The sequence below is a fragment of the Bufo gargarizans genome, chromosome 1 (assembly GCF_014858855.1).
Source record: "Bufo gargarizans isolate SCDJY-AF-19 chromosome 1, ASM1485885v1, whole genome shotgun sequence".
NCBI classification, from domain to species: domain Eukaryota; kingdom Metazoa; phylum Chordata; class Amphibia; order Anura; family Bufonidae; genus Bufo; species Bufo gargarizans.
In genome coordinates this window covers 720,631,684-720,647,630 of record NC_058080.1, presented here as the reverse complement: position 1 = coordinate 720,647,630, position 15,947 = coordinate 720,631,684, and the positions used below count along the sequence as shown (strand labels likewise).

The 15,947-nt window shown below is 43.9% G+C and overlaps 1 protein-coding gene across 4 annotated transcripts in view; it reads left to right on the top strand.

Annotated features, from left to right (window-relative positions):
- NEDD4L (NEDD4 like E3 ubiquitin protein ligase) overlaps positions 1–15,947 on the top strand; it is a 358,039-nt gene that overhangs the window by 147,904 nt on the left and 194,188 nt on the right. Inside the window, exon 1 of one of the 4 annotated variants that reach the window (XM_044276360.1) lies at positions 10,282–10,369. The exons of the other annotated variants lie outside the window; for them this stretch is intronic. The gene's annotated coding sequence lies outside the window, so the exon portion shown is untranslated. Of the gene's footprint in view, positions 1–10,281; positions 10,370–15,947 lie in introns of those variants that run through there. 4 annotated transcript variants of the gene reach the window in all.

The window sequence follows — 15,947 nt, the reverse complement described above, 5'->3', positions numbered from 1 at the left end:
TTATATTCTTGTACATAGGAGGCAGTATTATAGTAGTTATATTCTTGTACATAGGGGCAGTATTATAGTAGTTATATTCTTGTACATAGGAGGCAGTGTTATAGTAGTTATATTCTTGTACATAGGAGGCAGTATTATAGTAGTTATATTCTTGTACATAGGAGGCAGTGTTATAGTAGTTATATTCTTGTACATAGGAGGCAGAATTAAACCAGTTTTATTCTTGTAAATAGGAGGTAATATTACAGTGGTTATATTTTTGTACATAGTTACAGTATAGTAGGTATATTCTAGTACATAGGAGATATATTTATGTCCATAGGCATTATTATAGTAGTTATAGCTAGATGAAAAATATTTAACTTGGTTTTCCTGACATTTGCATTGACTGCATCTTTTTTTGTAATTCAGATATACCCAGAGCAGTCACTGGTAGCTGATATTAAGGGGTTTGTCCAATCTCAACATTTACACTGCATCGGAAGGATATGCCAGAAATGTCAGATAGTCGCATGTCTCCCCTCTTCAACCTGCTCCTGTCTCCAGAATGGGGTCTCTGTACAGAAGGATATTGCACAGTGCAATTATGAGCGCATTTGGCTATTTTTGGAACTCATAGCGTTGAATGGATGGTGCCTGCGCATGCGCGGCTGCTCTCCCTTCACTTTGGGGGCCCTGTTCTGGAGACAGGAGTAGGTCCTAGAAGTGACGCCTGCCTTTCAGTCTTTTCAGGAAAGCTTTTGAATGTCATTATGGAACACTTTTAAAAATAGCACTGTAATTTTTGACTTCCATTAAAGTTCAAGGTGGCACATATAATGGTTTCCATGTAAAGTCCAGCACTGGATGTAACGCCTGACTTTTGTCTGCGTCAGGGGTGCTGATGTGTGTAATTAGCTATTAAATAGTGCTGTAACGCCTGACAATCATCTAGGTCAGGGGTGTTGCTGTGTTATTCTATACAGTAAGCGATGTAACACATTATTTTTTTTATTGGGTCAGGGAAATTTTTGGGGTGTTACAATTTCCAATCAGTGTATAACGCTGTAGCTCCTGACTTCCATTAGGCCAACAACCCTAGTGGGAGGAAGGTGTGTCCGTAAGAAAAAAAAAAAAAAACTCACCCGTCCTCAGTCCCGCTGTTTAGGCACTACAGCCCCGTTCCCGGCTGCTTCCAGTCTTAACCAGAACCATACCAAAAAAATGGCTTGGCCCTGTGACTGCAGTGTCCAGTCGCTGGCCTCTGCAGTCAGGTGGGCTTGAACAGTATGTCACTACTAGTGACGTGATGTTCAAGGAAACATGGCCACTGAGACCAGTGATTGGTAGCTGCAGTCACAGGACGAAGCCACTTCTGGTTTGTCCAACAGGGCAGCAGCGTTAGAATGGCGGGACTGCGGACAGGTGAGTGTTTTTTTTTTTAATTATTTAGAGGGAGGTCACACCTTGCAATTACTGATTTTTTATTTTTAGCTCCCAGACCAGACAACCCTTTTTGAGAACCATACTACACGATTTGGCAGTGATTTACTGTTTAATAAAAAAAATAAAACTAAAGTCTTCAAGAGTAGGAATCTTATATTATCAATTATATTATATTATCTTCTATATCAATATTTATGTGACTTGTATGATGACAAAATGTTATAAACGATATAGACAAAAGTATAGGGACACGCCTCTTAATTATTGAATTCAAGTGTTTCATTCAGCCCCATTACCACAGGTGTATAAAATCCAGCCCCTAGCCATACAGTCACCTTTACAGACACTTGTGAAAGAATGGGTTGTTTTAAAGAGCTCACTGAATTCCAGCGTGGTCCTGTAATAGGATGTCACCGCTGCCACAAGTCAGTTCCTGAAATGTCTTGTGAGTGGTATGGTTGTAAAGTGGTAGAAACCACAGAAACTCTGCCACAAAGTGAGGACCACGTAAAGTTACAGAACATGGTCACCAAGTGCTGGGGAAAGGTCATAAGTCACCAACGATCTCCCGACGCCATAACAGCAAACCTTCTCTGATATTAACATCAGCACAAAAACTGTGCTGTGTCGGGAGCTTTATGGCATGGGTGCCTATGGCCGAGCAGCTGCATAGAAGTCTTATATCACCAAGCACAATGCCAGGTGTCAGATGAAATGGTTTAAAGCCTGCTACTGGACACTGGACCTAGGGAAAACTTCTTCTGTGGAGTGATGAATCACACTTCTCTATCTGGAGTTTGATGATGAGTCTGGTTTTGGTGAATGCAAGGAGAACGTTACCTGCCTGACTGTATTCTGCCAGATTTATAGTCCTGGTGGAGGAGAATAATGATATGGGGGTGCTTTTCAGGTGTTAGCCTTGGCCCTCTTAGTTCCAGTGAAGGGAAGTCTTCATTATTCAGCAGACTATGACCTTATAGGACAATGGTATGTTTCCAGCTTTGTGGAAACAGTTTGGAGAAGGCCTTTTTCTGTCTACCATGACTGTGTCCCAGTGGACAAAGCAAGCTCCATAAAGACATTGTTGAAGGAGTTTGGTGTAGAAGAACTTGACTCAACCCCAACCAACACCTCTGGGATTAACTAAAATGGAGACTGGTGAGTCAGGCCCTCTCCTTCAACATCAGTTTCTGACCTCTTTACAAGATCTTCCTAGAAGAGCAAGGGGGGACAGCTCAATATTTAAGGGATTGTCCTGTCTGATAAAAAGATTACACTCCTATTTCCAAGTTTTGGCTGTGACACCCCCTTCTACCTGACGGACACGTGACCGGATCGGTGCCTTGTCTACAGTTTCTCAAAGACTTCTTGTCTGCCGATTCCCGTCTGTCCTCTCAGATGGTGCATGATGCTTTCTCCAAGCAGTGACCCTGGCCACTTTGGAACACATCCCCACTGAGTTCAGTCATTGGCTGCGTTAGGCGCATGCGATCCCATTCTTGCGGAAGCTGACAATGAAGACAAGTTCGGAAGCTGGAACGGGGTGGCAGGGAGAAAGTGAATATGGAGTTCTGCACAGGTTCATCTGGCCAGGGAGTGGCGGGGGGGGGGGGGGGGGCAAATAAAAGAAAAATGGAGCTGGACAACCACTTTTAATAGTAGGTTGTAATACAAAGCTTCATGAGCACTTGTATGCATCAAGGCACATGTGGGAGGAAATACAGTATAGACACTCTATGAACAAAAGTATTGAGACACCTCCAGATTACACAGGAGCTTACATGGCTTCCAATTCTAAAAACATAGTCATTAATAATGATGATGAATTAAGTCTTTTTGAATGAATTACTGCTAAAAATAGTTATTTTAATAACTTGCTATTTGAAATGCATGGGAATGCTGCCAGTGTCACACAGGCCATCATTTTAATTCTGATTTATCATGCTAATGTGTGGAATATTACAGTAGGCGAGTGTTTTGTACAGTATCTTGTATGTCCTGTTTTCCAGAAATACCTGCGGGTTTGCATGAGAGCCTTATGTAATATATCATGTCAGTGATACCTCTAATTAAAGTAATTATCGGCTGATGATTACCATGAGAATTCGGGGCCCTCTCCACCTTCCTACTGTGTTCTATGGGGGGTCCTCAGTTTTGATATTCCCCTTCAGGGGCTAGATCCCGGGTGTGACTGCTGCCTCTGCACCCCCTAAAGCTGCGCCCTGTCTATAGATGTCTATGGGTGTCACATTATGGACCTGTATAACGTGGACTCATTGTAACTACAACTGTATTAGGACTATCAGTGGCAGAATTTTCCACTGTGCAAACCAAACCAATGCTTGGGGTCCCAGTAGATCGGAGCGTCCACTGCTGGTCACAAACCATAAGGACAATATGACTAAAGGGGCCGAGGGGCGGACATACTACCTGTGCAGTCGGTTCAGATGCACAGGGGGACTTTCCCAGCCAAAGTGCCCCGGCTAAGCTGAGAGTTGGGCTTAGCAGGCTGATGGGTGTGGAACTTCGCGGTGCAATTGGGTGGGGCTTAGTGGTAAGGTGGAGGAGGCCCCGCCAGATAACTTTGCTTGCATCCAGAGAAATGCTAGATCCACCACTACAGTGATAGCTGCTGGGTCATTGTAATAGTGGCCCTATTGGTTGCCACTGCCTGGCAGGATCTAGGAGGTGGGAGAGTGCAGCGTGGCACTGAAACTTTTAAAAAAGTTTTAGAAGCCACCTTTTATCAGGCCATGCCCATGTTGGCACAGATCAGAACCCCTTTCATGTGGCACCCCACCAACTCGAGGCACGTTTGGGCCCCAGGCTTGAGTGTGATGGCACAGCATCCCGGAGCCAAGTACTATTAGACATCATGGACTTCTGCTTTTCAGGAGAAAGCACCCCTCCGTATGGTGGGGAGATTTGGCAGCAATTTCGGGAGTTCAGGAAGCCCCCCCCCCATTTTTCCAGGCGCCTCCTTGGAGAGTTGACAAGTATTCTAAAAACCCTTCCAGATCATCAACCGGAGAGCTGGTTTTTGATGACAAGAATGTTCTCATTCACTGACATCAAGCAGAAAGTGGTGAGTGAGAGGGTGAAACACATCGGGGGGGGGGGGGGAAGATTTATGAAGCAGCCTAAAGAAGAACTGCCTTTGTTGCCCATATCAACCATTCACATCACAGCTTTTATTTCTCAAGAGCAGAATATGAAATGAAAGCTGTGCTGTGATTGGTTGCTATGGGCAACAAGGACAGTTTTTATTTTAGGCAGTGCGCTCCCTCTGTCACCCCAGCGGTGCAGGGTTCCAATCAGATTTTAGACAAAATGTGGCCCTGGGCAAAATCAAAGGGGGGGGGGGGCCCACATTTTGTAATAATGTGCTAAAAACACAGTCCGACATCAGACACCCCCGCTGATCAGCTGTTTGAAGAGACGGCGCGTGCGGTTCACTGCTCCTGCACGTGGTCTCCTCAAACAGCTGATGGTCGGGAGTGATCGTCATCAATATGAAAAAACCCAGAGAGCCTCTTGAAGCTACCCCCAATACTGTGCCTGTTCTGCTCCCCCCCATGTCCACAAACACTATACTATACACCCAGACTGCCCTCATTAGTAATGGTGCCCCCAATAGTGATAATACTCCCCAAGATAGCCCCCATTAGTAGCAATGCCCTCCATATTGCATGAAATAATAATAACGCTGCTACAGTACTCTAGTAGTAATAATATAACCATAATGCTCCCAGTGGCTCTAATGTCCCCCTGTAGTGCCCCCCACTAGTTCCAACATATAATCCTTCCCTCCATAGTGCCTATATATAATATGTCCCCCCCCCGGTAGTGTCAGTATGTATATAATGCTCCTCCATTCTTCCCCAGTAGTGCCAAGTATATATAATGATCTCCTTCCCCCATCCCTGGTGCCCCCAGCAGTGTGGACATTAAGTATAAAAAATAAAATAAAACCCGTCCCCCCGCCACTGTCTGCGATGCAGACCACAGTTTTATCTGTAGCTTGTGTTGCTGCGTCCTGATCCATGCGGTCCTAATGACATCACCACTCCTGCTCTGGGTCTCAATGACGTCATCATGCGAGACCCAGAGCAGGAGGTTGCAGTGATGTCATTTCAGCTTCTTGCTCTGTTCTAATGCCTCACAGGCTTGAGGCCTAGCGGCCTGAGGCTTGTGACGTTGGACCGCCATGAGTGCGCCCCCCTTTATGGGTAGCGAAGTGGCGCCCTAGGCGGATGACTACCCGCCCCTATCCATTGTCCCAGCCCTAATTCAGAACACATTACTGCAGGAGGTATAACAGGAGAGGACTATAACTCCCAGCATGTCTAAGCCATTATTATTTAATATCCGAGCACATTACAGGGGGACATATAAGAGGATGGGACTATAACTCCCAGCATGTCCAAGCTGTTATTATGTAATATCAGAGTACATTATAAGAGGAGGTATACAACTCCCAGCATATCCAAGGTGTTGTAATGTACCCTGATATTTTATAATAATGCCCTGGACATGCTGAGAGATGTAGTCCTCTCCTCATACCTCATCTTGTAATGTACTCTGATATTACATAACAGGAGGTATAACAGGAGAGGACTACAACTCCCAGCATTTCCCTGGCACTTACATTAATTCCATACTTCACATGCATGGCTGGTCTAAATTACTTTACTGCACTGCTGAGCTCCGCCTCCTGTTCTGATCACGTGATGGTGAGGTCATCACAGGTCCTTCATCCACTCTTCTCTGCTGAGCTCCGCCTCCTGCATCTGACATTATCGCAGGTCCTGTCAGCACTGAGGTAATGATTGCTCTTATATGTGAGGGAGGAGACCTTACACTGCATTGTAAAGTGCAGCTGTTCAGCTGTCCGCCTGTTTGCTTCCTCGGACGTTCAGCTGAACAGCAGCACTGAAGCAGGGGGCCCCTTAGACAATGGGTGCCATGGGCAATTGCCTAGTCCCTCCCCCCCCCCCCCCCCACTAATGCCGCCCCTGCCATGGGCTGTCACAGCACCTAATGAAGACGTTGGGCCTTAAAAGGTAGTCTGTCAGTTTTACATTGACAGATCTATTTTTTATAATACCCCTCACAAAACAGGAAATAAGTTAGTCGATAAGTCCTATTTACTCTAAGATGGGACCAGTGACACCTAACAGTTGTGACTCTAGAAAAAAGCCCTACTAAGGCTACGTTGATGGAAAAATATAAAAATTATTAGGGTCATTTATCAAACTGGTGTAAAGTAGAACTGGCCAAAGGAGCTGTGAAAAATGAAAGGCGGAATCTGATTGGTTGCTATGGGCAACTAAACCAGTTCTACTTTACACCAGTTTGGTAAATGACCCCCATATGTTTTTTTTTTTTTATGTGAAAAAAAAACACGAAAATCTCATCACCCTTCAGATTCAAAGTAAATTGCGTCCTTAACCCTTGCGTCCATTTTTGCATATTCGTTTTGTGCTCCCTGCCTTCCCAGAGCCATAACTTTTTTTATTTTTCCATTCACATAGCCTTATGAGGGCTTATTTTTTTGCAGGACAAAAAAATTTTTTTTTTTTTTTTTTAACAGGTCAATACGATTACAACGATACCACAGTTGTATAGTTTTTATTGCGTTTTAATACTGAAATTTGTTTTTAAAGCCTTAAGTAAAAATTAATAATTTTTTCATCACCAGATTCTTACCCCTATAAGTTTTTTTTGTAGTTATGTGTATGGAGCTGTCTGAGGGCTCATTTTTTGCAGGGTGATCTGCAGTGAGACCATTTTGAAGTGTGTGAGACTTTTGGATCACTTTTTATGAAAAAATCTTGGGGAGTTGAAGTGACAAAAAATGGCAAATTGGCAGTTTAGTTTTTTTTTCCATTACGCTATTTGCCATATGGCATTATTATTGTTATATTTTAATTGTATGGGCATTTTCGCACGCGGCGATGCCCATGATTTTTTTTCAAAGTATTTTTATTTTAAGTAAAGGGGGTGATTTAAACTTTTATATGTTTTTTTGTTTGTATTTTTGTTAGAATTTTTGAACTTTTTTTTTATAGCTTTTTATTTATTTTTTTACTTTTTTTAAGTCACCCTGGGTGACTATAACTGTGCAATCATTAGATTGCCCATTGTGTTCATTGATATGTCATATATACCCATCATTGAACACTTTATTTTCAGAATAAATATTCAGTGCTGCCACCTGCTGGCCTGTATTGATATATTCTAGTAATAGCTACCAAAGCCTGCTTGAAGCTTCAGGCTATTAGTGTACTGTAACAGCGTTCCCCGATCTCAGCCGGGGAACGCTGTTACAGGAGCTGGAGCGCGCGGCTCTGCTTCCGTACTGCTCAGATGCCCTGGTCACATTTGACCACGGCATCTGAGGGGGGAAATGCGTGCGATCAGCCTTATGGTCAATCGCATACACGACATATTAAGGCCTCATGCACACGACCGTTGTGTGCATCCGTGGCCGTTGTGCCGTTTTCTGTTTTTTTTTCGCGGACCCATTGACTTTCAATGGGTCCGTGGAAAAATCGGAGAATGCACCGTTTTTCAGCCGAGACCGTGATCCGTGTATCCTGTCCGTCAAAAAAATATGACCTGTCCTATTTTTTTGACGGACAACGGTTCACAGACCCATTCAAGTCAATGGGTCCGTGAAAGAACACGGATGCACACAAGATTGGCATCTGTGTCCGTGATCCGTGGCCAGTAGGTTACTTTCATACAGACGGATCCGAAGATCTGTCTGCATAAAGCTTTTCAGAGCTGAGTTTTCACTTCGTGAAAACTCAGATCCGACAGTATATTCTAACACAGAGGCGTTCCCATGGTGATGGGGACGCTTCTAGTTAGAATATACAACGAACTGTGTACATGACTACCCCCTGCTGCCTGGCAGCACCCGATCTCTTACAGGGGGCCGTGATCAGCACAATTAACCCCTCAGGTGCTGCACCTGAAGGGGTTAATTGTGCGTATCATAGCCCCCTGTAAGAGATCCTGGGCTGCCAGGCAGCAGGGGGCAGACCCCCCTCCCTCCCCAGTTTAAATTTCATTGGTGGCCCAGTCCGATCGGAGTCCCAGTTTAATCGCTGGGGCTCCGATCGGTAACCATGGCAACGAGGAACGCTACTGCAGTCCTGGTTGCCATGGTTACTTAGCAATAGTAGAAGCATCATACTTACCTGCTGGCTTCTGCGATGCCTGTATCCGGCCGGGAGCTCCTCCTACTGGTAAGTGACAGCAATGCGCCGCATAGACCTGTCACTTACCAGTAGGAGGAGCTCCCGGCCGGACACAGACATCGCAGCAGCCAGCAGGTAAGTATGATGCTTCTACTCCGCTGCCACCAATGATCGGGGGGGGAGGCTGCACACTGCCACCAATGTATTAAAACAATAGAGGGAGGAAGGGGGGGGGCGGGGGGGCGCACACTGCCACCAATGTTAATGCAATAGAGGGGGGCGCACACTGGCCACCAATGCTATTATTACAATAGAGGGAGGGACGCACTGGCCACCAATGATTTTCAAACTGGGGAGGGGGGGGGTCTGCCCCTTGCTGCCTGGCAGCCCTGATCTCTTACAGGGGGCTATGATACGCCCAATTAACCCCGTCAGGAGCGGCACCTGAGGGGTTAATTGTGCTGATCACGGCCCCCTGTAAGAGATCGGGTGCTGCCAGGCAGCAGGGGGCAGTCATGTACACAGTTTGTGGTAAATTCTAACTAGAAGCGTCCCCATCACCATGGGAACGCCTCTGTGTTAGAATATACTGTCGGATATGAGTTTTCACGATGTAACTCATATCCGACAGTATATTCTAACATAGAGGCGTTCCCATGGTGATGGGGACGCTTCAAGTTAAAATATACCATCGGATTAGAGAAAACGCCGATCAGATGGTATAAAGGGACTCCAGACTTTACATAAAGTCAATGGGGGACGGATCCGTTTGCAATTGCGCCATATTGTGTCAACGTCAAACGGATCCGTCCCCATTGACTTGCATTGTAATTCAGGACGGATCCATTTGGCTCCGCACGGCCAGGCGGACACCAAAGCGACTTTTTTTTCATGTCCGTGGATCCTCCAAAAATCAAGGAAGACCCACGGAAGGAAAAACGGTCACGGATCACGGACCAACGGAACCTCGTTTTGCGGACAGTGAAAAAATACTGTCGTGTGCATGAGGCCTAAAACACATGACTTCTGCAGTACATGTACGGTGGAGGTCGTGAAGGGGTTAAAAGGCTTTTCAGTTTTGCGTCAATAATCCTTTAATACAATCGTTTGTGCAGGTTGCTGTAATTTTGTAATGTATTTCTTTTACCTTTATGACGCCTATAACCTATTCTGATCTGTGGTCACATGACCATGTCCATGTAGCTCTTTCATATTTCCTGTGAGGTTATGTCCAAACCATAGTATTTCTGGAAAACCCCTTCAAGGGGTTGACATGCGTGGGAACACGGTAGCCACTTGTAAGGCTAGTTTCACACTAGCGGCAGGCTGTTCCGGCGGGGGATTACAGTGAGTAGGGCCGGAGCGGACTTCCGGCTGCGCGGTGCACTAGCGGTAGCACAGATCCGGCAGGCTGTTCCCCCGCCGGAGAATGCTGCCGCTAGTGTGAAAGTAGCCTTGGAAGCTTGATGCATTTAGACACCTGACTGCAGAGAATAAACAACCCTGTGCTTCCAGATACATGCACTTCCAGGTGATTGCCCATCATGACAGGGTGTAGACGGGGCAGGTGGAGCTCACAATTTCCCCATCACCTCTCATAGTGAGTCACCCTTCGTCACATAATTACACTGCCCTCTTCTCGTGTTTGTGCTGGGAACCCGTGAGACACCATCCTGGGAGACGGCTTCATTGGGATTTCAGTCCATATCGGACTTCTGCAGGATATATTGCACAAGGTAAGGATAAGCTCATACATCTGAGCAGGGGCTCCTCTGCTGGCAGCAGACTACAACTCCCAGTGTGTACTAACGGGTGTAGGCTGTCTGTACATGCTGGGAGTTGTAGGGTCACAACAGCCCCAGGCCTCCGCATTAGGCTACTTTCACACTAGCGTTCGATCGGATCCGTTCTGAACGGATCCGATCATAATAATGCAGACGGAGGCTCCGTTCAGAACGGATCCGTCTGCATTATTTTGGCATATAAAAGCTAAGTGTCAAAATAGCCTCGGACGGATCCGTCCAGACTTTCAATGTAAAGTCAATGGGGGACGGATCCGCTTGAAGATTGAGCCATATTGTGGCATCCTCAAACGGATCCGTCCCCATTGACTTACATTGTAAGTCTGGACGGATCCGCACGCCTCCGCACGGCCAGGCGGACACCCGAACGCTGCAAGCAGCGTTCAGCTATCCGCCTGTCCGTGCGGAGGCGAGCGGAGCGGAGGCTGAACGCCGCCAGACTGATGTAGTCTGAGTGGATCCGCATCCATTCAGACTGCATCAGGGCTGGACGGCTGCGTTCGGGTCCGCTCGTGAGCCCCTTCAAACGGAGCTCACGAGCGGACAGCCGAACGCTAGTGTGAAAGTAGCCTTACACTGGCTGTAAGTAAACGGTGACATTCGTGGTTTGCTTCATGTCATGCAGAATCCCTTGGAGTGTTTGGAAGGGGTCCAGTGGAGATTTCACGTGTCCGCAGGAGTATGGAAGGGGGTAAAGCGCAGTGGATTGTAAGGTGGTGGTTGTAGATTCTGTATGAACGGTATAAACCATCCTGCTGATGAGCCCAGCACACTGGGGACGTAGCCAGGAATTTGGGGACCTCAGAGTAAATTTGGAATGGAGCAGTCTCAGGGAGTAGCAATGAATGCATTCTGTATATACACACTGTATAAATGCATGCTGTAGATAAACATGTACTATATATAAATAATACTCATATACGATATCTATCTATCTATCTATCTATCTGGACGGCACTCCAGTGAGATGAAAGTAAGTGATTCCTTTATTCAACCATCCGGATGGTTGAAAAAGGAATCACTTAATTTCATCTAACTGAAGTGCCGTCCATTTTCTGGATACATTGGTGGGGCAAGAAGTCGATTCCCCAGGAATGTGCACCCAATCTTTTTTGATTATAGCCAGTGCCGCCATTTTTCATGTGCGTGTGTGTGTGTGTCTAATATATATATATATATATATATATATATATATATATATATATATATATATATATATATATATATATATATATATACATATATACAGACGTGGACAAAATTGTTGGTACCCTTTGGTCAATGAAAGAAAAAGTCACAATGGTCACAGAAATAACTTTAATCTGACAAAAGTAATAATAAATTAAAATTCTATAAATGTTAACCAATGAAAGTCAGACATTGTTTTTCAACCATGCTTCAACAGAATTATGTAAAAAAATAAACTCATGAAACAGGCATGGACAAAAATGATGGTACCCCTAACTTAATATTTTGTTGCGCAACCTTTTGAGGCAATCACTGCAATCAAACGCTTCCTGTAACTGTCAATGAGACATCTGCACCTCTCAGCAGGTATTTTGGCCCACTCCTCATGAGCAAACTGCTCCAGTTGTGTCCGGTTTGAAGGGTGCCTTTTCCAGACTGCATGTTTCAGCTCCTTCCAAAGATGCTCAATAGGATTGAGGTCAGGGCTCATAGAAGGCCACTTTAGAATAGTCCAATTTTTTCCTCTTAGCCATTCTTGGGTGTTTTTAGCGGTGTGTTTTGGGTCATTGTCCTGTTGCAAGACCCATGACCTGCGACTGAGACCAAGCTTTCTGACACTGGCTAGTACATTTCTCTCTAGAATTCCTTGATAGTCTTGAGATTTCATTGTACCCTGCACAGATTCAAGACACCCTGTGCCAGACGCAGCAAAGCAGCCCCAGAACATAACAGAGCCTCCTCCATGTTTCACAGTAGGGACAGTGTTCTTTTCTTGATATGCTTCATTTTTTCGTCTGTGAACATACAGCTGATGTGCCTTGGCAAAAACTTCGATTTTTGTCTCATCTGTCCACAGGACATTCTCCCAGAAGCTTTGTGGCTTGTCAACATGTAGTTTGGCATATTCCAGTCTTGCTTTTTTATGATTCGTTTTCAACAATGGTGTCCTCCTTGGTCGTCTCCCATGTAGTCCACTTTGGCTCAAACAACGACGGATGGTGCGATCTGACACTGATGTTCCTTGAGCATGAAGTTCACCTTGAATCTCTTTAGAAGTCTTTCTAGGCTCTTTTGTTACCATTCGGATTATCCGTCTCTTAGATTTGTCATCAATTTTCCTCCTGCGGCCACGTCCAGGGAGGTTGGCTACAGTCCCATGGATCTTAAACTTATGAATAATATGTGCAACTGTACTCACAGGAACATCTAGTTGCTTGGAGATGGTCTTATAGCCTTTACCTTTAACATGCTTGTCTATAATTTTCTTTCTGATCTCTTGAGACAGCTCTTTCCTTTGCTTCCTCTGGTCCATGTCGAGTGTGGTACACACCATATCACCAAACAACACAGTGATTACCTGGAGCCATATATATAGGCCCAATGGCTGATTACAAGGTTGTAGACACCTGTGATGCTAATTAGTGGACACACCTTGAATTAACATGTCCCTTTGGTCACATTATGTTCTGTGTTTTCTAGGGGTACCATCATTTTTGTCCATGCCTGTTTCATGAGTTTATTTTTTTACATAATTCTGTTGAAGCATGGTTGAAAAACAATGTCTGACTTTCATTGGTTAACATTTATAGAATTTTAATTTATTATTACTTTTGTCAGATTAAAGTTATTTCTGTGACCATTGTGACTTTTTCTTTCATTGACCAAAGGGTACCAACAATTTTGTCCACGTCTGTATATATATATATATATATATATAATATATATGCTGTACATACACATATGTACTATATATAAATACTGATATACATAATGTACACAAACTATACATATACACTATGCATAAGCTATTAATACATACTGTACTAAAACACACACTATAAATACATAGTGTACATACACGCATAAACCATATATAATGTACATATACACTATATATGAATACATACAGATATCAATACATACTGTACATACACCATATATACATACATTCCAGATATACATACTATATATACACTATCTTAACCACTTAAGGACCACAGGTTTATACCCCCCTAGTGACCAGGCCCTTTTTTACAAATCGGCACTCCACAACTTTAGCGGTTTATTGCTCAGTCATGCAACTTACCACCCAAATGAATTTTACCTCCTTTTCTTCTCACTAATAGAGCTTTCATTTGGTGGTATTTCATTGCCGCTGACATTTTTACTTTTTTTGTTATTAATCGAAATTTAACGATTTTTTTTGCAAAAAAATGACATTTTTCACTTTCAGCTGTAAAATTTTGCAAAAAAACGACATCCATATATACATTTTTCGCCAAATTTATTGTTCTACATGTCTTTGATAAAAAAAAAATGTTTGGGCAAAAAAAAAATGGTTTGGGTAAAAGTTATAGCATTTACAAACTATGGTACAAAAATGTGAATTTCCGCTTTTTGAAGCAGCTCTGACTTTCTGAGCACTTGTCATGTTTTCTGAGGTTCTACAATGCCCAAACAGTAGAAAAACCCCACAAATGACCCCATTTCGGAAAGTAGACACCCTAAGGTATTCGCTGATGGGCATAGTGAGTTCATAGAACTTTTTATTTTTTGTCACAAGTTAGCGGAAAATGATGATGATTTTATTTTTTATTTTTTCTTACAAAGTCTCATATTCCACTAACTTGCGACAAAAAATAAAAAATTCTAAAAACTTGCCATGCCCCTCACGGAATACCTTGGGGTGTCTTCTTTCCAAAATGGGGTCACTTGTGGGGTAGTTATACTGCCCTGGCAATTTAGGGGCCCAAATGTGTGAGAAGAACTTTGCAATCAAAATGTGTAAAAAATGACCGGTGAAATCCAAAAGGTGCACTTTGGAATATGTGCCCCTTTGCCCACCTTGGCAGCAAAAAAGTGTGACACATCTGGTATCGCCGTACTCAGGAGAAGTTGGGGAATGTGTTTTGGGGTGTCATTTTACATATACCCATGCTGGGTGAGAAAAATATCTTGGTCAAATGCCAACTTTGTATAAAAAAATGGGAAAAGTTGTCTTTTGCCAAGATATTTCTCTCACCCAGCATGGGTATATGTAAAATGACACCCCAAAACACATTCCCCAACTTCTCCTGAGTACGGCGATACCAGATGTGTCACACTTTTTTGCTGCCAAGGTGGGCAAAGGGGCACATATTCCAAAGGGCACCTTTCAGATTTTGCAGGCCATTTTTTACACATTTTGATTGCAAGGTACTTCTCACACATTTGGGCCCCTAAATTGCCAGGGCAGTATAACTACGCCACAAGTGACCCCATTTTGGAAAGAAGACACCCCAAGGTATTCCGTGAGGGGCATGGCGAGTTCCTAGAATTTTTTATTTTTTGTCGCAAGTTAGTGGAATATGAGACTTTGTAAGGAAAAAAGAAAAAAAATGAAAAATCATCATTTTCCGCTAACTTGTGACAAAAAATAAAAAATTCTAGGAACTCGCCGTGCCCCTCACGGAATACCTTGGGGTGTCTTCTTTCCAAAATGGGGTCACTTGTGGCGTAGTTATACTGCCCTGGCAATTTAGGGGCCCAAATGTGTAAGAAGTACCTTGCAATCAAAATGTGTAAAAAATGGCCTGCGAAATCCGAAAGGTGCTCTTTGGAATATGTGCCCCTTTGCCCACCTTGGCTGCAAAAAAGTGTCACACATCTGGTATCGCCGTACTCAGGAGAAGTTGGGCAATGTGTTTTGGGGTGTCATTTTACATATACCCATGCTGGGTGAGAGAAATATCTTGGCAAAAGACAACTTTTCCAATTTTTTTATACAAAGTTGGCATTTGACCAAGATATTTTTCTCACCCAGCATGGGTATATGTAAAATGACACCCCAAAACACATTCCCCAACTTCTCCTGAGTACGGCGATACCACATGTGTGACACTTTTTTGCAGCCTAGATGCGCAAAGGGGCCCAAATTCCTTTTAGGAGGGCATTTTTAGACATTAGGATCCCAGACTTCTTCTCACACTTTCGGGCCCCTAAAAAGCCAGGGCAGTATAAATACCCCACATGTGACCCCACTTTGGAAAGAAGACACCCCAAGGTATTCAATGAGGGGCATGGCGAGTTCCTAGAATTATTTTTTTTTTTTGCATAAGTTAGCGGATATTGATTTTTTTTTGTTTTTTTCTCACAAAGTCTCACTTTCCGCTAACTTAGGACAAAAATTTCAATCTTTCATGGGCTCAATATGCCCCTCACGGAATACCTTGGGGTGTCTTCTTTCCGAAATGGGGTCACATGTGGGGTATTTATACTGCCCTGGCTTTTTAGGGGCCCTAAAGCGTGAGAAGAAGTCTGGAATATAAATGTCTAAAAATGTTTA